Source organism: Periplaneta americana, chromosome 8, assembly GCF_040183065.1.
Source record: "Periplaneta americana isolate PAMFEO1 chromosome 8, P.americana_PAMFEO1_priV1, whole genome shotgun sequence".
Classification (NCBI taxonomy): domain Eukaryota; kingdom Metazoa; phylum Arthropoda; class Insecta; order Blattodea; family Blattidae; genus Periplaneta; species Periplaneta americana.
The window spans coordinates 60,629,409-60,656,466 of NC_091124.1; the positions used below are offsets into that span (position 1 = coordinate 60,629,409).

General features: G+C 36.3%; 1 protein-coding gene across 1 annotated transcript in view; it reads left to right on the forward strand.

Moving 5' to 3' along the window:
• The window catches only part of LOC138704736 (uncharacterized), a 317,647-nt gene that overhangs the window by 83,776 nt on the left and 206,813 nt on the right, over nt 1-27,058 (forward strand). The window contains exon 2 of the mRNA XM_069832904.1: nt 23,775-23,834. The gene's annotated coding sequence lies outside the window, so the exon portion shown is untranslated. The remainder of the gene's footprint in view (nt 1-23,774; nt 23,835-27,058) is intronic.

Here is a 27,058-nt window from a genome sequence, read left to right on the forward strand (position 1 = left end):
AGGATATACGCAATTCTCCTGGAGTTTGGGATCGTGTTCGCAGGTCAATGAGACATCGATGTGAGATCTGTATTCAAGCAGGAGGTGGACATTTTGAACATCTTCTGTAATGACAACGACCTGCGGAAAGAAAAACGTTCCAGTGAATTTCAATGTTGTGAAGGCCATAACTCGGAAATGAAGCATTTCCGGACACATGTTGTAATGAACTATTTTGATTGTCTACATGCGGAAAATACATACCTGAAATTATGCCCCGTATTTTTGAAACACTCTGTGTATATATATAATTTGAACTGGTAATGGAAATTATAGGAAAACGGGTAAACGGATTTTAATAAATGACCCCTCATTTTGAAGCTTGAAACCCGAAGCTTTTCGGAAAAATAGAGACTTTCAGTGAAGAGTTAGTTTTCCTACATAATTTTCCTATTTTCCAAAATCCATCTTTCGTCAGTTTTGAGAACTAATTGGATATCAGTAAAAAACAAAACACACACTACAATAAACAATAGGATATTACACGAAGGTCATGACCTGCACGATTGCTAACATATTTAGAGCTCAAATTCAATTGGTTATTAAAAACTTCAAGACTTACTAAAAATAATTTACAGGTCTGATTCTGCGGTGTGTAATTTTCTGAGTACAGCTGTGGTGTATTGGATATTAAAATCTACAAAATTTGAGATGGTTTGGTGACATTATTACCATTAGAAATGAAATATTATTATATCTAATGCCATGATGTGACTACTTTTCATTAATATTATGATGATATGAAAGTGAAACATTTTGGGGTTATAGAATAGAGAATATCTTAAATTAGCTCTTCATTTCTATAATTTATTGAGTGGCGGCTATATAGTAGGTATCTAACTACAAAACTTACGTAAGATAATAATATTGTTATTAAAAAATTAAATATTTTTTATAGTTATTAATCAAGTGAGGGTGGGTCTTTTTCATATATTTAATGGCGATGTGGTGTAGATATTTATATGCGCTCGAAAGAGCGCAAAAATTTCAGTTCCTGAGAAAAGACCAAAAGGTATTACTTACTGATAAAATAAGAAGCCTACAAAATTATGTAGTCTCCCGATCATTTCAACAAGATCTCTTAGCAGGATAAAATGATTTTACCCTCTACATGCAGCAGCTATACAAGATGCTATGCTATTGTTCGAAAGCATAGCAAACCTGACATTTTTTTAAGTTTCACCTAGAATCCAAAATGACCTGAAATAGCTATTGCTTTACTCCCATATGAAAAACCCACTGATACTGTTGCTTGGGTTTTCGCGTTGAAACTCAAAACCTGAAGGTGGATAGGTTCAAGAAAAAGTATTTGGCATAAAAAACATTCAGAGGGAGTAAGTTTTATTATTACGGAAGTAAATATCTTTCAAAATGTCTGGTATTCTTCATTGAAAATAAATCTGAAAAATTTTTATTTGAACGTCTAATGAACTTAGTTTGCAGCATTTGCTGCACAAACCACTAGAATAAATAAATAAATATATATATAGATATATAGATATATATATAGTATATATATATATATATATGAAATTATTTTTTATTTAACGCAAAATAGTAAAATGTTTAAATTTACATAAAGCAACTTAAAAGAATTAACAATATTATTATTATTATTATTATTATTATTATTATTATTATTATTATTAACTTATTATCATTATTATTATTGCTTTGTTCACGATCCAACATTAGCTGCTCTTTGGTCCCCCAGAAGACAGCAGCCCTCAATTGAAAATCACTGGTAAATAAGGCATCATGTCTGAACTCGCATTGCGGAATGAGTTTGTTCGAGTCCTAGAGTGGAACTGTTTCGAAAACAACCCGTAACGACTGGAGAGGATCATCGCACTGACCACACATTACTCCCGTTCTGGTTGGATTATCGTCCACCTCTGCTGAGACATATGGGCGTGTGGCCAGCAGTCGGCTGGTACGCCTTGACCCTTCATGGATTGTTGCGCCACGGATTAAAATGTTAAATATTCTAATGAATGATTTGTATGTACGAGCATACACAATACACGTGCTAATTGTCCAAACAAATTTATGTTAATGACACTGTTCGAGTTTGCTGCTGCTGCTGCTGCTGATGATGATGATGATGATGATGATGATGATTGATGATGATGATGATGATGATGATGATGATGATGATGATGATGATGATGATGATAGCAAAATCTTACGCGATGTCCAAGTCAAATTCCGGAAGTTTGGCGTCTAGAATCCTTTTGTTAATAAACATGGGCAGTCTTTCTAGCCTGACCGGATGTGACGTCAACGAAGCCAAAGTGTATGTATGTGTGGCTGAGACTTCCCTCCCCCTCTACATATTTAAGAGCCTTTTAATCCAACAAGAGCAGAAGGGTTTTAGGCTATCACTTGCGTTGTAATTGTCCTCACCTCCGCTTGAACTGGAGGACTGAAAGACGGTCGCGTGACATTCTTGCGGTCTGCAAGCTCCCATATACAGTCCGTGTCACTTCCCACACAACAATGCTGCCTGTACCGTCAGGTAAATAGAGCGAACGTGGGCTCATTTTAAACGGTACCTCGCTGTGTTAGTAAGGAATTAGCACATACGCCCACCTTGTCTGGAAACTGGTCCCAGTTCACTGTAACGCTGTGTAGGGGTGAGCATAACATCAACTACATACAAATAGAACCATATTTTAGACTCAAAATCTTGGCACAATTAAAACCCATACTTAAAGATTTAAAAAGAAAAGAAACCTGCACTGAAAGTCAATCAGTCCTTTTCGTTCCAAGATTAGGTGAAATCATCTGTTCCGGTCTCTAATATCAAGGCACCTTTTGCGTGGTCTTTCTATGTTTCTTCTTGCTCTAGGTTTTTAATGAATACTTGTTTAGATAGCCTTTCCAATCCCATTCTAGTTACATGATCTTTCCAATTCGTCCTATATTCTTCTATCTTATAATTAACAGATATTATATTAAATTTTAATCTTGTGTAATTTCTAATTCTCTCATTTCCTGTGCATCCTTTTGCATATCTTAAAAATCTCATTTCTGTAGCTTGTATATGATAGATTTATTCATCCATCATATTTCTGTAAGATAGATCTGTTACAATTCTATATTACTCCAGGTCTGCCTTACTTTACAATTTTATTCACCTATGCCAAGTCTTACATTACCCTAAAAACTAATCCAACATACTTTTTTTTTTCCAAAACATAACACACTGGTATCCAATTAACTACTATCTAAACACAATCCCTCTCCTAAAACATACCCTTATTCACTAAACAGGAAAATAACACACATAGGCGCGCAAAATCAGTTTAATACACAATTAGTTTTAACTTCTTCCCATTTCAACTTCACTATCATAAAAAATTTGCCTAACTTTATATTAGTTTATATTAGTTGTACTACATACTTGTTCATAGGCTACATATCTATTAATACTCAAAAAAAAAAATTTGCCTAACAGCGTTTTTCTTGTATTGTATGTTACTTGACTAGAATGTGAACTATATGGAACGAGTCTTCTCCCATATCGCAAAGGGAGCAGAAATCTTCTCGACGGTACCCCTCTTGTTTTTCAATTTCCATATTCCTACCCTTCATCAAGCTAAGCCCATCCTCACTTCCCTATACATGTCTTTTTCATTAACACGTATGTTTCAGTCAGTTCCGCATAAAAGAGTGGGATAGCCATAAACTCATAAAATTTCACTTGAATTTCCTTTCTCGTTTTTCTACCTAACGTTCTTTTAATGGTTACAGAAATTTCTGAAAGTCTGTTTTAACTAAATTAAGTAAACATGTTAAGTTTAGCGTAAACAAAAATCGTCCTATTAAATAAGCAATAAACCAACTCAAAAATCATAATTCTATTTAGATCTTAGAAGGGAATGTTCTAATATCAGCTCGGAATCTCTTCCTTGGGAATTCGTACAAGAAATTGTATGTCAATATCAGCTTGAGATCTGAATTTGTGGGTCTCCTTACAACGCTGTTGAAACATACGTGCTTGACACATACGGCTCTTCGACATCGTCCACAGTTTCTTCAATGACAGGCCTCTAAAAAGGTATCCTCTTTACATGACATGAAGACGCATGGGGGTCATAGAAGTAGAGCTTTATGTTTTCATAGCCTAGACAGTAGATTCAGATGAAATGATCGGCACCACGCTCCTACTGCTTTGTAGCCCAGGAGAAGACCCGGTACTCAGTTTGAGTGGACCCACAAGTGTTCAACAGTTAACAAACAACAACGGTATAGTCCTAGATAAACTGTGACTCAAGTTATCAATCGTGATGTATCTGATTTGCTCTCGCTAACGACAGGTGAAAGTTTATTGAATACTTGAACGTAGGTAATATTTTAGGCTGTACACACAGTATTTGAAACTTATTTTCCACGTCTTAACCTTTGTATTGACAGGTACGTATTTGAAGGCCACTTTCCTTTACTCGTGTACTAATTTCCAAAGAAGGTTTCGACCTGATGTTGTCAAAGGTTCCCCTTGTTATGCCTCTTCCGATCCCCCATTGTACTATCGAGTCCTCTCCTCTCTTTAGTCCTTTATAAGTAACTTCGAACATATTCCATTCGTTGCAGGTATTCAGAGCATCTTTTCTAAACTCTGTAAACGATGTCTAGGGTAGTTTTATTATTCCTTCAACAGAGGGGGAGAAAGGAAATTCTTCTGCACCCCAGTAAATACATTTAAATAGACACAGTAACGTCTGCTTAGAGACCATAGACGAAGGTGGCATTTTCCAACATTGATTTATCGTTAAAGCTTACTTTCCTTGGCCTTAACTTATTAACTAAGGAACACTATTGCTTGAATATTTCTACTCTCTAGATATAATATGTTAATGTATTTTACAGTTTCAATCTCCTTTCTTTCTTTTGGAGGGGAGGGTAGGATTTAGAAAAAAAATAAAATTAATCGGTTGTCTCTCTAGTTCTTGGTTACCACTTGTTCCGTATGTTTTCGTTGGTAATCGTCTAAGGATGGGACCTGGCTTTATTAGGGCTGAGACAGGATGACCCAACTATCAGCATCGGATTAACGAATGCCACCAGGGCCATCTGTCGGACTGGAACAACCATTATATATAGAGCGCACAATGGGCTAATGAAGGGTGACCAGACGTCCCGTTTTTAACGGGATTGTTCCTTTTTCAGCTTCTTGTTCACTGTCCCGAGAAAAGTATGTTCGAGAAGCCAAATGTCCCGCTTTTTTTTTTTAATGGCGTCCCATTTCCCTAAATTCTTGTTGAAATATTTATTTTTATTTTATTTTATTTAATAATCCCGTAAACCATTGATTAATTCCATTTTGTTTCCATCAGTTATTTTACTTAATAATCCTGTAAAACATTAATTCCATTTTGTTTCCATCAGATGTCACCGTAATGAATTCAATAAAGATCATGCTCAACACAAAAGGTCACTTTAAAAACGTCTTACATGGATTTCTATAGTTTCCTGAAGGAAAGGCCAACACTTCTAGAGCAAATTCACTCATCAAGGAAATATGCTGATGCTGATTGTACAGTTCATCTTCATGGAGAATGTTAAAATAGTTAAAAGATAATATGAGGCAAAAAATTTTGTTATGAAACAAGTTCAGAATACAGTGACATGGATATAATGTAAGGTCCAATTAACCTGAAGTATTTTTAAACAGATGAGTTAACCTAAATAATCCAGACTAGTTGCAATATAAAAAAATGGTTAAAATGGCTTAAGTCAAGTATCCATGCTACTCTATTATGTAGGATAATTATAGGCCTAGAGCCTAGTTATTGTAAACAGTATCGTACTTATTACTTTAAAATATTATTGCTCACTGACATTATATAAACACAAGTAACAACGAATATTTAGATAAAATGTTGATTCATGTCACCTTTAATAAGTGTCCTGTTTTTTATTTTTTTATTTTGGAAATGTGGTCAACCTAGGCTAATGTGAGCCAAAGTGCATAGGTTCTTTCCGGGTCCGACTTTTGACACAATGCTCAGATGGTTAGAGTAGTAAAGCGTGACAGATACAAAAGAGGCCGCGTTGGCGATATTAAGTTCCAGCACACAGTGGAACACCTAAACGTCTACTGTCTACTGCTGAATTCGAACAAACAGTTCAAATTTTCTGAAACTCTAATTAAATATAATCACTGGCCACTTATAGACATAATTCACATAAAACATACGCACACATACAGCAGAGGAAATAAGACATGTCGTGTGACCTCATAATGCGCAGTGGTTATACCACTAGTGGGTACGGAAGAGAAAGATAACAAGGTTTTAGTCTGAGCTGGATTTCCTTGTCGATAGATTCGTGTAATATTAACCATCCGGAAACAAACTCTTTCTGACTGCCCACCCTTCCCCCCTCCAGCGCATATCACATGTCAGGTTTCGCTTCTTGATCTGTATTTGCTGTCACATCCGCAAATAAGTCCTTACGAATATCATAAAAAAGTAGGCCTACTGAAAATGATTCTAAGGAAACCAACAGTTTCTGAATGAATATTAACCTAGGGAGTTTAGAAGAATAACAAAGACGCTGTCTATCACAGCATACACAACCGATCAACCACACCCACGAGTAGGCCTACCATTTAAATGTATAAATAAAGCATACCACACGCATGTAAACTGAAATTATGGCTGGGTTTAAATGTAATTTTAAGAATGTATCTCTTTATCATTCATAGTTCTATGTTATCTCAAGAAATGATTGCTCAAATCTAGAGTACTCAACAGCCAACGTCACTCCACAGGAGACAAAACTTCGATCACGTACAGATCCTGCGAAACCTGTAGTGAACAAAGACGCTGTAGCACTGGTTTCTCTGAATACTCCGATATCATCTATCGTTCTCACTCTATTATTGCTCTTTCATAGCTATACCACAGTCTAGTATATACAGTCACGAAGCTTGAGTTGTGAGGGTGCTAGGAACAATAGACTGTGCCGCCACTATTTCGCATTGTCTGTAATGAGGCGATATTAGCGATCCTAGTGGTTAGCAACTATCTATGGATGTATATTTACTACGTATTGAGCTTCGTGACTGTATATACTAGACTGTGGCTATACCATCATCTCATCGTTTCTCAACAATGTTTGCCGTTGAAAGAGAAGTTGAATAAACAATTACCGTTTTCATCATGGGAAGGACTATCGTCATGCTTACTATACAGTATGTCCAGGTCACATTGTCTGTGCTTCATAATAATGAAGTGAAGATAAATATGGGTCCAGCCCTTGAAAGAAAATGACTTGTTTTTAAGTTATCAGCAGTAAGACTATGCAATTAAGGGATTCTGAAATGTTTTAAACTAATAATAAACGTGTCATTATGGCTACATTTCCTGTCTCGGAGTGGCTGTTCTTGGGACTCCTTGCACTTCCTTCCATTCAGAGGCCTGAATGCGGATGTCACTAAAAAGATGTAACAACGTTTTTGAACCGGTTTACTTCCCACACCTAAGGCGACACGCATTTCCTTGAATGTGAAAACTGGAAAAGCAAAGTCTGCGGCAAAAGGAAGTCCTGTTTTAAGATCCCATATTGCGACGGAAGTTCGACAGCAAATCCACATGCCTGTAACATTTTACAGAGTTCATGGAGTTCAAGGTATCTCCAGTTTCAAGTATTAATTGCCAATTTCCTTTCTTTGTTATTAGTTTTAACATTGTACTACATCATTTAAGAGGGGGTTAAGGCTGAAATTCTCAAATTTTATATTTTGGAAGCAAAGTTTTTCAAAATTTTTATCATTTATTCACACGGTTAATATGTACTATCATACCAAATTTGAACTTCATAGATCAAAGAGGTTATTACTTATTGAGTGTTTTATTGTTTTATACCATCACATGTAGACTATAATGCTCCTTGCATTGCAATCTTTGTTTTTCAATTAAAATTACTATACAATTAAAACTACTCTGGTTTTTGTTATATGATTAAATATTTACAGCACAAAGTTTCGAACTTTTGAATTAGGCCATTCACTTCACTATTTTTTGCTTCTTTTTGTAATTTTTTAACATAGGAAAAATTCACCCATGTATTGTGGGTCCGTATCACTACGGCATGGCGCGTCCTCAAGTTGTGGATAGAGGAGACGGCCTCTAGATATGGAGGGTAGCTGCAAATATATTGAATAAGCAGTCGTCGACAGCCGATAAGGGGTGGTCCTCCAGCTTGGGGGTTGGGCGAAGGGCTAACAATCCATCACTGTAAAAAAACAACTTGTTACGAATCCATACGATAAGGGACCGATGGCAAGCTTATGTGAGGGCGGCAATGAACCTGCGGGTTCCTTAAAAGCCATTTGTAAGTAAGTAAGTAGGGGAAAATTCACCAAGCACACTAATACCCATAGCAAATTCAGTTTTTCATACAGTTATGAGCATATCTTTAAAGTCTGACGAACAAAATTTGAGATGTAATTGGTATTTCATACATAAAATGTATAAAGAAATGGAAAGCAAGAAAATAGCATACAACCATGTACTGACCTTAGAATAGCCCTATACTGTATGTAATTCCTCACGGGCTTTAAAAATGGCCACAGGACAAAATTGATATTTTACGAAAGAAAAAAATTGGAGTATTTTCAATCATAAAAAGAAAAAAAATTGATAATCTCGAAGGAAAAATGCTGAGTTTGCAGTGAAAAACCTGTCTTTGGGCAGATAACTATGAATGAATGGATGAATGTCGAAATTTCAGTCCCAACCCCCTTTAACATCCCTTTTAAATAACACACGATATTCCGAAACGATAAGGCATTAACAAAGAATTGGAGAAGTAGCCATGGAAAGCAAGTCATCGAAATAAATCTTTATCACAGCTACTTCGCAAACACAAATTTCACAAAATGGAACATTCGATGATTCATAATCATCATGATGAACTATTTACGATTGAGTTTTGTATTCTATCCATATGAATTTATCTTTTATCTTCTATATCTATCCGGAGCCTTCCGTCGACGCCTCGGTGGTCCCAGATTTCAAAGTCTCTGGCTGGTAGTGAAATGCCACTTTTGGAAGTCTGTGCCCGTCCATACGTTGCAAATGATGTGTCCAATTTTGTTGATATACTCTATTTCTTTATCTGTGTTTATTAGTTCAAGATATTCCTTATATCTTATTCTTCTGGTGATTCAGTCTGTTAAAATCTAGAAGTGGTCTCAGAAAGCACACATGTGTTGCTTCCAGCTTCTGGGTATTTCCATGGTTTGTATTCAAAATTCCACTGCCTAAGTGATGATTTTGAAGTTACTAAATGACAATTGTGTATCAATTATCATTTATTTACCAAAATGTCTTCTATAACTCCATGTTATTATAGGCCTATTTTTGTAATTTGATATCTAAATAATTTTTTAATTCTAAAATGTATTTCCCTTGTTACAAAATTTTTCCTTCTATTTCCATTATCATCATCATCATCATCATCATCATCATCTTCATCATCATCGTCATCATCATCATCACCATCATCATCCTTTCCCTATTAGGCCACGAAGCCTGTTACAATCTTGTCTTTTCCATTCATCTCTTCTGAGGTCGGCGGGTCTTTTTCCCAGCAGAGCGATATTTCAGGATTGCCTTCAGGAATCTGTTGGTCATTCTTTCTATTCATGTTTCTGCCACACACTCCCAATGTCTTAGATTGTGAAATGATGTATATGTTTTCCAAAACGTATTTTTTAACAGTTTGTTTATTTTGAACGTCCCGCGCCGTGGCGTCGTGGTCTAAGGTATCCTGCCTAGGACTCGCGTTACGGAATGCGCGCTGGTTCCAGTCCTCATGGGGGAAGAAATTTTCTCATGAAATTTCGGCCAGTGTATGGGACCGGTGTCCATCCAGCATCGTGATGCATTTGGGGAGCTACGATAGGTAGCGAAATTCGGTTACGCAAACCAGCTATAACGGCTAGGGGGCTCATCGTGCTAACCACACGATATCTCCATTCTGGTTGGATGATCGTCCACCTCTGCTTCGGCATGTGGCCGTGAGGCCAGCAGCCGGCTGGTCGGTCTTGGCCCTTCGTGGGCTGTAGCGCCACGGATTATTATTATTATTATTATTATTATTATTATTATTATTATTATTATTATTATTATTATTATTATTATTACAGTAGCGTGCAAATTAATCCGAACACGACATATTTTTACATTTTCTGTCATTGTTGGCCTCACAGCTGCTCATACCGCTTTAATTGACATCTGTAATTCCATTGTTGAAGGTCTGTCATTATTTTTTTTATAATATGTGACATTTTGCCTGTCGTTTTGTACTTATAAGCATTTCAGTTGCGTTGAAGACTTAATACTGCAATGCTGTGTACATTCTGTCGTCTTCACAAATGGATACAACTCCACGAAAACGGTCTAAAATTATAACATTAGCAGACCATTCTTCTATGACACAGAGGCAAATTGCTGCAGAATGTCACATCGGTTTGGCTACTGTTAATTCGATCATAAAACGATACAGGGAGACTGGATCCATCACACCCCAGAAAAAAGGACACTGTGGCCGGAAAAGGAAGACTTCACCTGCAGATGATCGTTTAATTGTCAGGAAAAGTAAACTAAATCCTAGACTAACTACTGTCGACTTAACCCGCGAGTTAATGGCTACCACTGGGGCGAATATTCACGTCACAACAGTGCGGCGTAGGGTTTTGGAAGCTGGACGAAGGGCTCGTAAGCCTATTAAGAAGCAACTGCTAACCCCTGTTATGTGCAAAAACCGCTTAATGTGGGCAAAATTACATCAACACTGGACAGTGAATGACTGGAAGAATGTACTTTTTTCCGATGAGTCTCATTTCGAGGTCCACGGCCACCGTGTTTCTTACGTACGGAAAGGATCCGAAAAATGCAGCTCATCTCCAACAAGCACCCAAATACCCACCTAAAGTAATGTTTTGGGGTTGTTTTACACATGAAGGGCCTGGAGCATTAATACCTATCAAGAGAATGATGAATTCTGACAAATATATTCACTTATTGGAAACCAGAATCGTACCCCAGCTGCAAAAATCATTTCCGGATGGCAGAGGTGTGTTCCAACAAGACCTGGCACCATGCAATACGTCTCGAAAAACTACAGAATTCTTCAACAAGAAGAATATTCAGGTACTCCCCTGGCCAGGCAACTCACCCGACATCAACCCCATTGAGAACGTGTGGCCAATTTGCAAAAGAAGAATGCAAAAAATGGATTGTACTACAAAGGAGAAGATGATTTCTGCCCTCATTCGTGTAGGGTTTCGCGATGAAGAAATGAAGAATATTTGTGGGAAATTAGTGCAATCCATGCCAAATCGTCTCAGAGCTGTTATTAGGACAAGGGAGGCCACATAGATTACTGAGGTATGTCTTAGATCTTTTTTTATCCCGTTTGAGTGTTTTTGCATAAGTAATTACGTTGTTCGGATTAATTTGCACGCTACTGTATTATTATTTTGAATACTGCAAAATATAGCTCTCCCAAGATTTTGATATCAGTGTTTGATTATACGTACCGATACATAATATTTTGTGCAGTATTAATTATCTTATTGTCAGTTAAATTATCTCATACTAATTATATTTTTCACTATTACATATCACAGTATATGTTACACATTCATATCACAGCATATTTTGACGTTCTCTCGGTTTCTCATTTCACACCGGTAGCTGCATACTCGACACTGTATGTATAGAGAGGAAGCATGTGTGACACACACGTCTAATTGTTAGAGTAGTCTGGCATAACGGGCCAAACAGGGTAGGAGACCCTTCAGGCCGTACTAATTTGCCCTGAAGATGCGACCTGTATGCATCCTTAGTTCAAGTGGCCGATGCGTTCTCACCAAACAGAACCGGGTTTTGATACTGGAATCTGTAACGTACACGGTAGACAAAGCGACAGTGAGACTGGATTTCTTCAGCACGTCAATTCCTCACCCAGCCTCATTCTACCAATACTGCGTTACAGACGTATTACTTAACCGTACTTGAATGGTAACTGCAGTTAAAGTTAATTCAAACATCACGAATGCCACCGCCACTAACATTAAGACAATTAAAAGTATGAAAAAAATCAGCGCTATCAACATCATACCCATCACCACTACCATCACTAGCCCATTACCATGATCACCATACTCACCATCACCAATATCACAACAATCAAAACCATTATAATTCTCACTATGGCTATTACCTCTATTCACAACCATCTTCACCGCCACATCACCTTTATCATCAATTGATATTAGGACGAAAGTTTGTCGTGTCGGTCCCATGTGACGGGAGTCCCTCTATATCTCCACATAACTGTTTCAATATATGCACACAATCCATAATTCTGCCATCTATTATGTTTTGCGGAAAATGGGGAGATTATATGAAGTTTAATGTAAAAAAATTAGGAATGAGGGAGATTTAGGCCTACTCCATGGGACGTATGTAAATTCCTACACGGACCGCCTTGGATGTGTAGGCCTATATTACTACACAGGTCGGGGTTCCTCTAAAAGGTGGTGTAAGTTCCTATACGATAATTTTTCATACCACTAATATCTGTGGTTGTTTTCATTCGTCCCTCAACTCCAACACTATTCACACATGTTCAACTTTCTGGACGTTCTAAAGTCACGACAGACAGACATTATACTGTATATCAAAATCTCTTGTAGCCGGTTAGAAATTAAGCCCAGAAGAGACATGAAATCGCACAATAAACTGCAATACATAAAAAATGTACCGGTTCTATTCAGAAAACTTCATTATTTTAAGGCAGTTTCATATATTCTTCGTTAAATAGGCCTACGCGGCGATGTGGCAAAAGGACGAATTGTAAATGGAAGAAATGACCTCATAGTGTTTTAATTAATATTATAAGATACAGCCGCCACGGTGTTCTAGTGGCTAGAGCGCTGGACTTATAATCTTGTGAACCCGACTTATAACTTGTATTGGTTCAGGTAACAAAGGGGTTTTCTCCGGGATCTCCGGTTCCCGTGTGGCATCTCCATCACACCGTCTGCTTGAACACATCCGATGGCTGCTTATACTGCGTGCTCAAACGACCATTCCAACAATTCTTTCGCTGAAATGGTAAGAGGCATCAAATATATTATGGTCTTCGTCAGTTTTTTAAGAACAAAAATAATAACCTTACAAGTTCCATAAAATGTCCTACTAGTAGTTAATTTGCAATTTTAACTTGAAAACTGTTTTTACTCTTTCACATAGCAGCTTTTGTAACTGAACAACTCATTGAATAGAAAAAAGTTGTCGCTAGATGGCACTTCTAACGCTCAGTGTGGATATAGGTATAATATATAGGTCATGTTACGTGTTTGACTATTGAATGAACAGGCAGTATAAGCAGCCATCGGATGCATGGATGCGTTCGAGTAGGCGGTGCTCCACCATCATCTTATCTCATCGCGGACGTAGCGTAGACCAGCCTCCTATGGAGCACCCTGGGTAACGACTCTGTCGGTAAATTGGTTTATACAACTGGCTTCATATGGGTGAATGACAAGTGAAGTACCAACCAATATATAGCCTATATTATAAGATATATTTTTAACCACACTATCTAAATCAGGGCTGGGCATCGAGAGCGTATCCAGACTCTAAACGGGGACGATTAATATTCATCAGTCACGGAATCAACGCTGCGAGGTGTTCGGCGGGGAAGAAAGGGGATGAAGAGAAATCATATGGCTCCCCGTGAGAGAGTACAGTCCGCTCTTGCTGCCCAGCCCTGATCTAAATTATTTGCCTGCCGGGCCCAAGTATGCATAACGTGGGAGGAAATTTTGTCTAGTACAGAAACCGAAAGTTGTTTCATATTTACTCTGACCGTGTAGGCACTTATACATCACCTTTAAGAGGCGGCCCTGACCTGTGTAACAATTTACATATCTTAATCGGACCATACCCTCACCGTGAAGGAACTTAAATCTGCCCACTTCAAGTACAGTTTTCAAATTCTGCACTTGTAATTTTATCCTATTACCATATCGTCTGTCTGTGGTTCAAAAGAGAACTTTAAATAGGCCTACAGCATTACCAATTGTCGAATAAAATAAATGTTTAGTATCGGTAGGAAATTCAAGAAGTAAAAATACCTCGACAATAATCTAAATGTAAATGATTATCACATTTCCTAAGTTCGGTCACAGATAAAATTACGTCTAGTTTGCATTAACTTTATTTAATTTGGAGTGAGAAGTTTAAGGTTCGAAGTATGCCAGTCTGTTGACTTAATTATGCTTCTATATGCCTAACTTGTCCCGCGCCGTAGCTGTGTGGTTTAAGGCTTGGACTAGAGTTGTGGAATGGTTGCCGATCGGGTTATCATGGGGAAAGAAATTTTCTCACGAAATTTCGGACAGTGTATGGGACCAGTGTCCACTCTGCAGCACTGTGATGAATTTGAGGAGTTACAATGAGGCGAAATCAGGTTTTACAAGCCAGATATCACGACTGGGAGGATCATCGTGCAAACCACGTAACTTCTGTACTGACCACAGTCGGCTGGCAGGCCTTCACCCTCCAAAGGCTGTGGCGGAACGGATTTGATTATTTTTATTTATTTATACTTTCTTCTTCCTACCACGTTTTAGTCCTAGGGGCCTGTCACGGTCTCACTCCATCATTTCAGCGGACGACCCAAAGATGTTTTTTTTCTAAAAGACGGTAGTTTATTACTTGGCGTGGTACACGGGATTTCCATTGTCTATAATTTTGAATTTTCTCTAAAATAGGATCAATTTTAACTCCTTCAAAATATCTATATTTTTCCTTGTCTAATTTACCTAGTATAGCCTGCTGCTCTGAAAAATCTCATTTCATTGGCAGTAATTTGGCGTTCGTTACATTTATGTATGGTCCAAGCTTCACACCTATACATGATAATAGAGATCTCGCCAATTTTTTATAAGCTTTGATTCTTGTGTGATTTTGGACAAGAGAAGATTTGAAAATGGCATTAATAGTATTCGTTGCATGATTAAAACAATTAAATTTTGTAAAAATATACTTTTCACCAAATATTGCTTAATGTGTTCTGCGTCTTCTACAGCTTATTATTTTAATGAGCTTGAACGGAAGTCTTCACAAGTCTCGCAACAATACAAGAATATGGCTTTTTATTACTTCGCGATCCGAAAGCTGGAGATTATTGAAGAATCATAAGCAGAGACCGGAACTTTGGCAGAATGCCTTCTTAAATGTGTTAAATCTATCTTCATTTTGAAAGTAAATCTGTACGAATTATACCTTTGTGATTGAAACGTCACTGTTGTATATTGCCCTTTTCTGCCTTTTTTAATATAAATGCCTAATTTACAAAATAAATGCTTTGTTTGCCTTTATTTTATTATTTATCTATCATTTATTAATTCATTATTAAAATTGCCTACAGATATATTTTAATTCATTTCTATAACCGCTACAATGAAAGTGACTTCACCGAATGTATATTATTATCTTTCAGTCAGTTCATATTTTCTTTGCAACAATGAGTACTGCCGTGCAAAAATGTATAACAATAGGCGTTTTAATTATTGCGTGTGTTTATTTGACAAGGCAACAATGAGTGCGGGTCTAACGTTATTTTAACGGTTATTTTTCTTTCAGTTTTCATTGCGACGTTGTTGCAGCTAGCTAAATATTTCATATCGCAACATATCAGTACAACCAAACACAAAAATGCACTTTCCAAGGCTACTGGGAAGAAGATTTCTCTGCTTCCAACAGTAATTGCAACATTGAGTCGAGAATCTCAATTTGCATTCGACTTATGTAAAGCTTTTCTTGCTGCCGAAATCATTTTGTGGAAAGTGCAAGGTTGTGGGTCTAGTTCAAGGTCTTTGTAATTGCCTTTTATTGCGTATTTTAGCTATTTATAATACCTTTTTGCCTGCCTATTTTAGCTATTTATGATGCCTTTTGCCCCCTATTTTAATGATTCATAACGCCTAAACTTCCGGTCTCTGATCAAAAGTCTGCGGAGACGTCTATCTCTGTGTAACAATAAGATTGCGCGAGGATGTAGTGTAACTTAGTTTAAAATCATTTCTTCTTCAGCAACAGGGTTCATTTCGACCCTAACAAGTACTAACATTGTAACTCAATTTCTTACATTTTTCAGGAGATGAAAATGAAGTTTTAAAATTATTGTGTAAATTAGTGTATACAGACATGTAGAGTAACAATAAGATTTTACATACAATTGGGGAGGTTTAGAGTTAAACAATGATAGTACTGGAAGAAAAAGAAACAATGTAAGACCATATTAACTAGGATAACTCAAAACCATAAAAAGTTGAGTTACAATGTTAGTACTTGGGAGGGTCGATTTACGTGCCGAAAATCTACGACGTGGACTTTGAAGGAAATTAAGGGAAGAATTCTGTCGTTTTTGGCTGAATGTGAACTCGTGAAATCCAATGGCAAGCACGAAAACCACTAGATCACCGAATAAAGATAAGTTCGCTGATATCGAAATTTTTTTCATACACCAAAAGTTCAACATCTAGCAGCCATCACAATCGTTCATACACTGGTGCATTCGTATTAATTAAAAACCGCATGTTACAGCAAAGTTATAACTCGCTCGCCGCAAGGTCATGAGGATCTCCAAATAACGGCGGGACACATCCGACAGTTCAACTTAAAAGAAGCTGCGTGAACATCCCGGTTGCCATCATGTAGTGAAATTTAATAAGATTCTTTAGAAGTATTTTTGTGAGCAAGTCAGGCATCTGTTCGTGTCGGAAGAGGCCGCAAAGGGCGTCAGCAACTTGTTAAGCGGTGCACAGAGTTCATACAGCTCAGAGGGAAGCGAGTCTGGTGGCCGTGTGCACCATTCTCGATCATCTAGCCCGTTTATCAGCAATCACGGAAACATGGTTAATTCTTGACAATGATCAAGTTACAGATGCGGTGCACCGACATTTTCCCTCGATCAACTCAGTACCGTCAGCTGACGGTACGCTCGCTTGAGAAGAATCATCTGAGCGCTAGGTTACCGCGTATAAAACAGCGAACGAACGCACTCTGTCAATTATCGCTTCGTTTTTGTTTGTCGGACTGCTTTCAAACATCCTCGCAGTTTTCAAATAACAAGTTTCAATAATCATGGAAGAAAAAAAGAAAAGAGCACCGAACTTCTCACAGTTCGAAGTGGGAATTCCTTTAGAACTCGTCAGCAATTATGCATCCATATTACAGAATAAAAGTACTGACGGAAGTTCTCTAAGAGAAAAGCAGGCTACCTGGTTGGATTTAACCTCACAATTCACATGAGTTATACGTGTTTACATAATTCCACATAATTTGTAACGTAACTTATACAGTGGTTATTTCATATTATTGATAATAATTGGGAAAAATTCAGTATACGGATACCTCACTGACAATTATCTTGAAATAGGATACTAAAAAGAGCAGATTTGTGTTTGTCGAATGCTCATCAGTTTGCTTACGAAAAAGACACATTTCAGTGCCAATAATTTATTTGGAAAAATTTCAGTATACGGATACCTCGCTAACAATTATTTTAAAATAAAAAAAAAAAGCAATTCGTCTGGTCTGTGTATGTCGAATACGCACCATCATGCATACGAAAAGGAAGTTTTTAGTGCCAATTTATTTTGTGTGCACAAGGTTGGAATTCTGGAGTAGCTTAAGAGGGAAAGGAAAGTATCCTTGTTCTGAAATTTATCCATTTATTTTGTGTTCACAAGGTTGGAATTTTGGAGTAAGAGGGAAAGGAAGGTACCGTGTAATTTCTCTTAATTCAATCGTAAATAGCCTAACTGTCCAAAACGTCATGTAGGTCTTAATAGTTTCAAACGGTAAATCTATAGCTAATAAGTGATAATCTCGCATTCTACAAAATGGTCATTTAGTTTTGCTATATTATTACCGGCATAGAATAACTGCTTTATTATTATGCTAACAAAATTGGACAATTAGGCCTAAATAATATTTTGTCCTCAAGTAAAGTCCCGATCTTCCAAAGCAGAAACGTATATAAAACATTAGCCTATTTTGATAAAAAAGGAACATTTTTATTATTCATCTACAAACTTACTCTTTCTACAATAACACCAATTCTGTTATTTCCGTAATGATTTGCGTGTTCAAGATACATAATTTCATCTTCAATTCCAACAAGTACGTCAAATCGTGCCGCCATGTTGGTTTTCTCGACTTGACCATGTTCAATTCAAGATAATCGGTCCCACACCCGTGATCAAATTTGATCATCATCAACTGGCTTGTTTAACTTTGATCAAGATTGATACTCCGCAAATTGGCGTTGAAGATGGTCAAGTGCCGACTTAACCATGGTCAAATTTTAATCGAGAATGGTGCACACGGGCATGGGTACTTGAAGGTGGCAGTCATATCGGTTCATCACAGCGACCGCCAGGTTACCTGCCCAAAGGCGTGTACAGTCAGGAAAGTGAAAAGTGAACCCTGTCGACCCCCGAACTTCTTTGCCGAAGAAAACCAATTCTACATTGTATCCGTAAAATATTTCTAAATTTTAATTTTTATACAATTTATTTTATTTTTATTTTATTTTAACTAGCTAGCTAGTGAGTACAAATTACATTTATAAAACAAAAAATGTTTCTAGCCACTACCGCAAGAGCCAGGCTCGTGTACGGTGTGGTCTTAGTCAATAATATAACATAAAATTTACAAGGACAGCTTACTAAACACATAAAGTAACCTAATTCAAACCAACAAATACAACACAAGAGCAAGAATAAAGAAGAAAGAGAAAAAGAGAGAAAAATACACTTTTAATATAAGTTGGCATTCCGACAGAAGCCAGTGATATTCAATAAAAACATTAATATAGTCGACAGAAATAAAAGGTAAAAAAAAATACATTTGTTAATATTATATATCATGGATAATTTTACAAATTTCTTTTTTTAAAGCTTCCTTTTTTTTTAATATTTCAAATTTGGAAAATGGTTTGTAATTTTATTATAAGTCTTGGGCCGAAACTAGCACCACGTTTAAGAGCTGCACTTGCACAATGTTCGTAAATGATTGGATGTTGTTTAGTCAACTGTCCGAAGACAGGTTTGAACCTTCTAAGTGACACCAATAAGACATCACTCATCAGGCAACTAAGCCAGGAAATACTGGTGTAGGGTGGCCAGTTTCTTTCCCTCTCTATTGCATACATCGCTGATTAGTAATATATTACACTAATCAAACTTCAAATACATACAAACAATTGTTCTTCCTGTGACACGTAACGCCAAGTGAGACGTACTGCCTGATAACAGATGTACTACACCCAGGGACAGGTATTTATGGAGATTAATTTTATCATTTGTGTTTTTTAATATTGGTGTCGGTGGAAATTGTTGGAGATTGATTTGTACTCTTCGCGGAGATTAACGGAAATTTTGTAAATTCAAGTTATTTTGGAATTGGAGTATTAACTCAATATGAATATTACTTTCCAAATAATTGACATTAAAGGTTCGTTGGATTCTGATAAAGGTGCGTTATGGCCAATAGACAATATTTGTTGGAATGAGATTGTATTTAACACACATTAATTAAAATGAAAAAAAAAAAAAAAAAAAACTTGCAGTCCTCAAATTAACACTTTCAAATTATTAGTGAAATATTGAATTCTCCGTCTTTAGAGTTCACTAATGTAATCAGAACACCTGGAATACCATGTAATATAGTTTACTTGTATATATATAACAAATTCAAGTGAAGAAAAAAAAATCCGAAAAAAAAACTCGATATGAAATTCGCTATAAAACGACGCAACAGTAATAATTCGCGAATATGTTCATATTGCGCTATTAGAACTCTATTTCGCGATTTTCATCGCGATTGTTTTATCCGCATATTATTAATCAGAATCACTTAATTCGTAATGATTAGTAAAAGTCTATTATATATCTATCATGTCGTCATTTTCGCTATCTCCATAAATACCCGACCGTGACTATACCGTCCACACCTGTGGAGTAACGGTCAGCGCGTCTGGCCGCGAAACCAGGTGGCCCGGGTTCGATTCCCGGCCGGGGAAAGTTACCTGGTTGAGGTTTTTCCCGGGGTTTTCCCTAAACCCAAGATGAGCAAATGCTGGGTAACTTTCGGTGCTGGACCCCGGACTCATTTCACCGGCATTATCACCTTCGTCTCATTCAGACGCTAAATAACCTAAGCTGTTGATAAAGCGTCGCAAAATAACCTACCAACCTGACTATACCTATCAGCCAGAACATCAATACTTTTAACTTTTACATAGTAAAATATCAGTACAATAAAATCCTAGACACCTCTGAAATTATTTCGTTATAGTTAAATTTCGGTATATCGAAATACGTTAAGTTATCGTTCTAAAAAATCATGCTTGTTCCATTAACTATACTTACGAAGTAGATTCCTCATATTTTGCATGTTGGTCTGGAAAATGTCTTTAAGTTTAAAAAAGCTGACCTTGCATTGCATTTGAGAAGATAATAGTATAAAAAAGACATAGGAAAAGTATAAAATTAAAGTTGTATGAAGAACTTTGTATGACAAGATGTGTCATGTTTTTTTTTTTTTTTTTTGGGAAGCCATGTTGTGAGATTAATGAGCTGTGATTGGATGCGCCATGTTGCGACATTAGTGAGTTGTGATTGGTAAATAGGTAACTACTAAATGGGGAGAACAAGGGAACAACTTCATGAAAAAACTAACACAAAATTAAGAGACATTTGCAACACAGTTGACATACTACAACAACTAGATAATTAGTGATCAATAGACACTAAGTAATACCAATAGTATTATAATACTACTATATATTCCTACTTGCTAACGAATTGTACCCTGCACTTCAAGTAATTTTCGTTAAAAAAAAGTAGATTTTTTCGACAATGAAACGAAATTTTTATTTCGTTACACTGATGTTATCGTAAAAACGAAATTCGTTAAATTGAAACACTTTATTATTAAATTATCTGGGGAAAAGAGCAGAGGACAGAAAATAATTTCGTTATAGGCTATTCACGTTCGTTATAACGATATTTTACTGTACCAAGCAAAGTTTTAAGCTGTACAGTTGTAGGCCTAATTGGCGTAAAAATACTGAATGTTTCACAAAGACCCTATGTTCCCTATCTCAAAATATTCAGTAGAGCTCCCCTACTTCCTATGTAATTTTCGCACGCTTTCACTGAATCACCCGGTATGTGTCCATCTGCTGTAAATATCTAATTATGTATGCAGTTTAAAAGGAAGTTCAATAATAGTCCCATTCTACCAATTTTTATCGCCGTCGTCCTCCCTACAAAAGCATAGGATGTATCAGCGAGCATCGTAAGTAGGGTAAAGTTACCTAATTCCGTGATACGTTTTTTTTTTCGCTGAATGTCACGGGACTGGGTATCTTGCTATGAAGTTCACCGATGTCTCAAAAGTAGGCGAAAGATGCATTCTTTCGAGAAAGATGTCTGGCGCTATGGTCGAACGGCAAAGCTTTGAATGACATTCAATTTTAAAAAAAGTATCACGGGATTAGGGTTATCACGGAAATAGGCAACTTTACCCTACCTGAGCAACCACGGATAATAATAAACTGCATGTCGAGAAAAACAGAACAGTCATTTAAAGCGGCTCATTTATTCCCACTCTCATCTTTCTTATAAGTTCTTCACTCTAATAACAATAGACATATTGCGTGTAAATGAAAAAGAAACAGCTAGAGATGTGTTGCTAGCAAGGAGTAAAATGCATTATACAGTTACACTTGACAGAATGTAGTAGTGTGACAGGAATAGAGAAGGTCATAATATACTCATAGTTCGAATACAAAGAATAAGAACAAAAGACATGAGCACAAGGGAGTGAATACCAGAACTTCTAGCGACAAAAGCAACACAACTAATAACGGTTTACTTCTGCTTTTAATGAATGAAGAATTATGACTGCATTCATCGAGTGCAATGCATCGAGGCTCACGGCGACACAATACAATTCCTACATCCGCCAGATGGTGAAGTGGCGGAATATAAGAATCAATTAAGGAAACCGATATAAGCAGTCTTTAATGCACTTCAAGAACCTTCAATTATAAATCTCTATGCACAACTGAAAGTATCCTACTAAGTGATACGAGGAAGTCGTGATCTGGAAACACAATACGGTATATTAATGCATCCCACATCAAGTTTGAAAGTTAAATTCAAGTACACCTATATTACGGAAGTGCTCTGTGGCCGAGGGACGAGCCGTATCGGAAGCAAGTCGCTGTTGTCGGTTTGTTTTCATCAGATGGTGGTTAAATTACATAACTATCCCGCACCATAGCGTCGTGGTCTAAGGTATCATCACAGTCTAGTATGTACAGTCACGAAGCTTGAGTTGTGAGGGTGCTAGGAACAATACACTGTGCCGGTACTATTTCGCATTGTCTGTAATGAGGCGATATTAGCGATCCTAGTGGTCAGCAACTATCTATGGATGCATATTTACTACGTATTGAGCTTCGTGACTGTATATACTTAGACTGTGGTATCATGCTTAGGACTCGCATTACGGAATGTGCACTGGTTCGAGTCCTCATAAGGAAGGAATCTTCTTAGGAAATATTGGCCAGTGTATGGAATTGGTGCCCACCCAGTATCGAGATGAATTTGGGGAGCTACGAGAGGTAGTGAAATACAGTTCCGCGTGCTAGCTATAATGGATCATCGTCTTAATCATACGATATCTCCGTTCTGGTTGGATGATCATTCACCTCTGCTGAGGCATGCGGACTTGAGGCAGCAGCCGGCTGATCGGCCATGGTCCTTCATGAGCTGTTGCACCTATGATTTATTCATGTATTTATTTTAGTATTACAGATCTACCATCTTTAATGCATAATCAGAGAGTCATCCGCAATTAGTTCACGACTTTCGCTGTCCCTCATTGACACGATAATTTCCGGGATTTAAAGGTATTCATATAACTTTCGTGTTTATTCTCTGTTTTCGTCCCATTATTATTATTATTATTATTATTATTATTATTATTATTATTATTATTATTATTACTGTTCATGCAACAAACGTCTATTAAAATAAACAAAAATATTATCCCATATGGTTAAAAAAATTTAAATTTATATGGATAGAAGATTAAGTTGCAATACACAAATCACATACATATTATGTAAAATAATAATTTGTAGTCTATAAAAATTCACACACTACAAAAAATTCGAAATTTCCTTCCGCTGACACTTAAGAATAATCTAGTACAGTCACTCTTGTTGCCTCATTTTGATTGCTGTAATACTATCCTCACGAGAATGACAAATTCTACAGTGTGTTCACAGTGCATATGTTCATTTATTTTCAACATCTGTAGTTCTGACCTATCTTACCTTGACTTTAATATGCCTAGGTCCATCTCAAAGAACGAAGAACCATTCATTCTCTCTCACCTTACTCTTCAATATTCTCCATATTTAGCTTCGAATATATGTAATAAATGTTGTATAAATTTACATAAAAGGGCTACACATATAATGTAATAATTATCAATATTGTCTTTCTACTTACGAAAATCGTCATTTAAAATTGATATGAATTAGTATGTAAGTAGTTTATAATGAGGTTCACTAGAGAGAATCCTACAATCTTAATACTTTACTTTGCTTTACAGGTTCGCTCACGGCTAACAACACAGGAGCAAGAGGGCGTCCCATCTTCTAGCTGTTCAATAGTAAGAACTGCTAAATTTGTATATTCTATAGTATATAATACTCAGTTCCCACTAAAAAAATTCTCTAGACAGTACTAATTCGGCAGTCTTATTTGTCAGACTATTATATGTAAAATAAAAAATTAAAAGGTCACATAGAAAACTATTGAATTTGAGTGACACTGTGTGTGTTTTTACTTTAAAAATATGTATAATATATCAGTCTTTACTTGCTCCTATTCTGCCCTTCTTGGATTAAACCTATCTCCTCATCCGAACTGTCGGAAAATCTTTTCATCTTTTCCATTCTCTTCCTACATCTTAAGGATCCTAATGGTCTAAATTGATATGCCAGTTTAAATAGTCTTACTTGTGCATTTAATCTAAACGTTACCTATAGTTAATGCGGTACTGTTGAAATTTATCATTTATCGAATATATTTGTACATAGTTTCTAATGTCTTCATATTTATACGATTTAATTTTGTGTATTATTTCGTTCTTCTTAGAAAATTCATTTCTGCACTTTATTCTATTTTTACTTTTCTTATCGAGTTTCACTACCATATAAAAAAGGCGAGGTAATAGTAGACTATAGCTATTGCTTTTATGTAATTTCGTTCTTTATTTGATTTTAGCTTTCTTTAAAAATTCTATGAATGTTGTTATTAAACACTATTAGGGTAAAGGTTGGTAATATCGTGATACGAGTAATATTGTGATAGTTCTTTTTGAGAATTTAATTACAATTTTACTGAGCGAGAAGAAGATCGATTTTTTGCGTCAACGTATTAAGGGAATGTTCATGGACAAGTTGCTGCACAAAACCGGTCCTTCTCTCGCTAAGTAAAATTGTAATAAATTCCCAAAAAGAACTATCACAATATTACTCGTTTCACAGTATGACTAACTTTTACCTTATATTTCATATGCATCATTCCCAGATAAACTGAATCATAGATACTGAATATGAACAGAATCCGAAAAATAGTTTAAGAGAAATCGTTTGCTGTATACAATGCTCAAAACCAGTTTTTAGGTATCATGAATGCTGAAGTCATGTACTTCCGCGAAAATCTTGGAATCGATTTTTGCAGCATCATAACACCGTACTTTACTTTTTATAATGAGTTGGGGAAGTTAAAAAAGTTGAAACAGCATTGTCATCAGACTCCATGACTCCATGACCCATCACTTGCAATTCTTTTGCATTAAGTCAGAGTGGCCTAAGGACAGGGAGACAGGGACCAATGTACCAAAAAGCTCAGGTTCGAATCTTTCATAATTCTTACATTATTCCTCTTCTCCTATTCTAGGCCTATTATTTCCTCATAATGATTTTTATTTTACATTATTGTGATACTGATTAATATCGTGCATTACAGGCGCTCAGTAAAATTGTAAAAAATTATCAAAAAGAACTATCATAATATTATTAGTAGGTATCATAATATTACCAATCTTTACCCTACAATTGTTTTTAAACATTTCCACTTATTCGAAAAGAAATAGCCTTAAATTTGATAAGACAACAGGATTATCTATCCTGTTATGCAGGATTATCTATCCTGTTATGATCAGAACTATGGACACTTACAGCACAATGGTTCCGAAGGATTCATTTTACCGAGACACATTTGTTCAGACCACTAGCAAGTAATTATAACTGTGGCAAATAAACTGCTTAACTATCCATCAAAAGTACCAGTGATGTGGGATGTCCGAGAAAGTTCTGGAAGACAAAGTAGTGATCGGATATGGAAAAGCCTTTGGCATAATCTATGAGAGGAAAGATGACGGCGATGATTTCTGTGTATATTTTAAATCATATTTCAAATGCACATTTCTTCTACAAATTACATTCCAGAAAGATTAAAAGTTACAATGTACAGAAAGAGAGCAAATATGAAGGCAGGTTGGTTTTTCTTCAATACTATATGGTACTTCTCTTCATTTAAAAAATTCTGCATCGGAGATCGAAATTAGGTCCTTTCGATTTCTACGGTACCATTTTACATGTTGTTCTTCATATCGGGCAAAATTTCGAAACTTCTTCAATTCTAACCTCAAAGTTACCCAGCGAATAGCTGTGAATTGTGTGTTGAAATCAAGTTGCTCCAGTGAAAAGCTAACTGTAAGTTGTTTACGTGGGATTTTAGCATCTCAAGTCGCCCTATTTGCTGTGCCAAAACGCCGACACAGAATCTGAGAAGAAGTAACAGTCCGCTAAGAGGAACAAGCACATACAAGAAACTCCTCCTTCAGCATTACCGGTACTTACTGCTTATCCACTGAAATCTAGAGGAGGAAATGTTGCATCATGACTGCATTCTCTTGAGGAAGCGACTTGACGTGCAGCAAATTACGCAAATAATCAGGTCGTTAATACATATACGGCACTTCACACAGAATAACTTTCTCAGGCTTGCGCTCGTGCCCATGGTAACTACATGACCTCTCTTTAATATTTATTTTCAGTTCGTTAAAGTACGTAGATGGGACGAAAGTATGTACAATTCAAAAGTATACAACAAAAATGTGTCTAGCCGCTACCGTAAGAGCCAGGCTCTTGTACGGTGTGGTCTTAGCCAATAACGTAACATAAAATTTACAAAGGTAGTTTACTAAATACACTAATTAACTTAATTCATACCGACAATTAACACACAAGAGAAAAAAGAAAAAGATAAAAGGCGCAACTAATATAAATTGGCAATCAGACAGAAACCAATGACATTCAATAAAAATATGAATACGTATAGTCGACAAAAAATAAAAAGGTAAAAAATACACATATTTGTTGATATTATACATCGTGAATAATTTTATAAATTTCTTTTTTAAAAGATTCCATTTATAATATTTCAAATTTGGAAAATGATTTGTAATTTTATTATAAAGTCTTGCGCCGAAAATAGCACCATGGTGAAGGGTGCTGCACTTGTATTACATTTAGGTTCAATCAATGGGAAAGTAGACTTTTGTCTTTGAGTATGATATTCATGTCGATTAGATTTATGTTTTATTTGAGTTCTGTGGTAGTAAGTTAGTAAACTATATTTATAAATTTCTTCAATTACTTTAAAATCTGTATAAATTAAATTTGTTGGGTAATCCATATTTTGGGTTAGACAATCTTATGTGTAATAAAATTAATGGATTAAATACATATGATGCTACTCCACCCCAATTTATTATAGCATACTGAATTAATGATTGTACTAAAGCTAAACATACTATTCTCA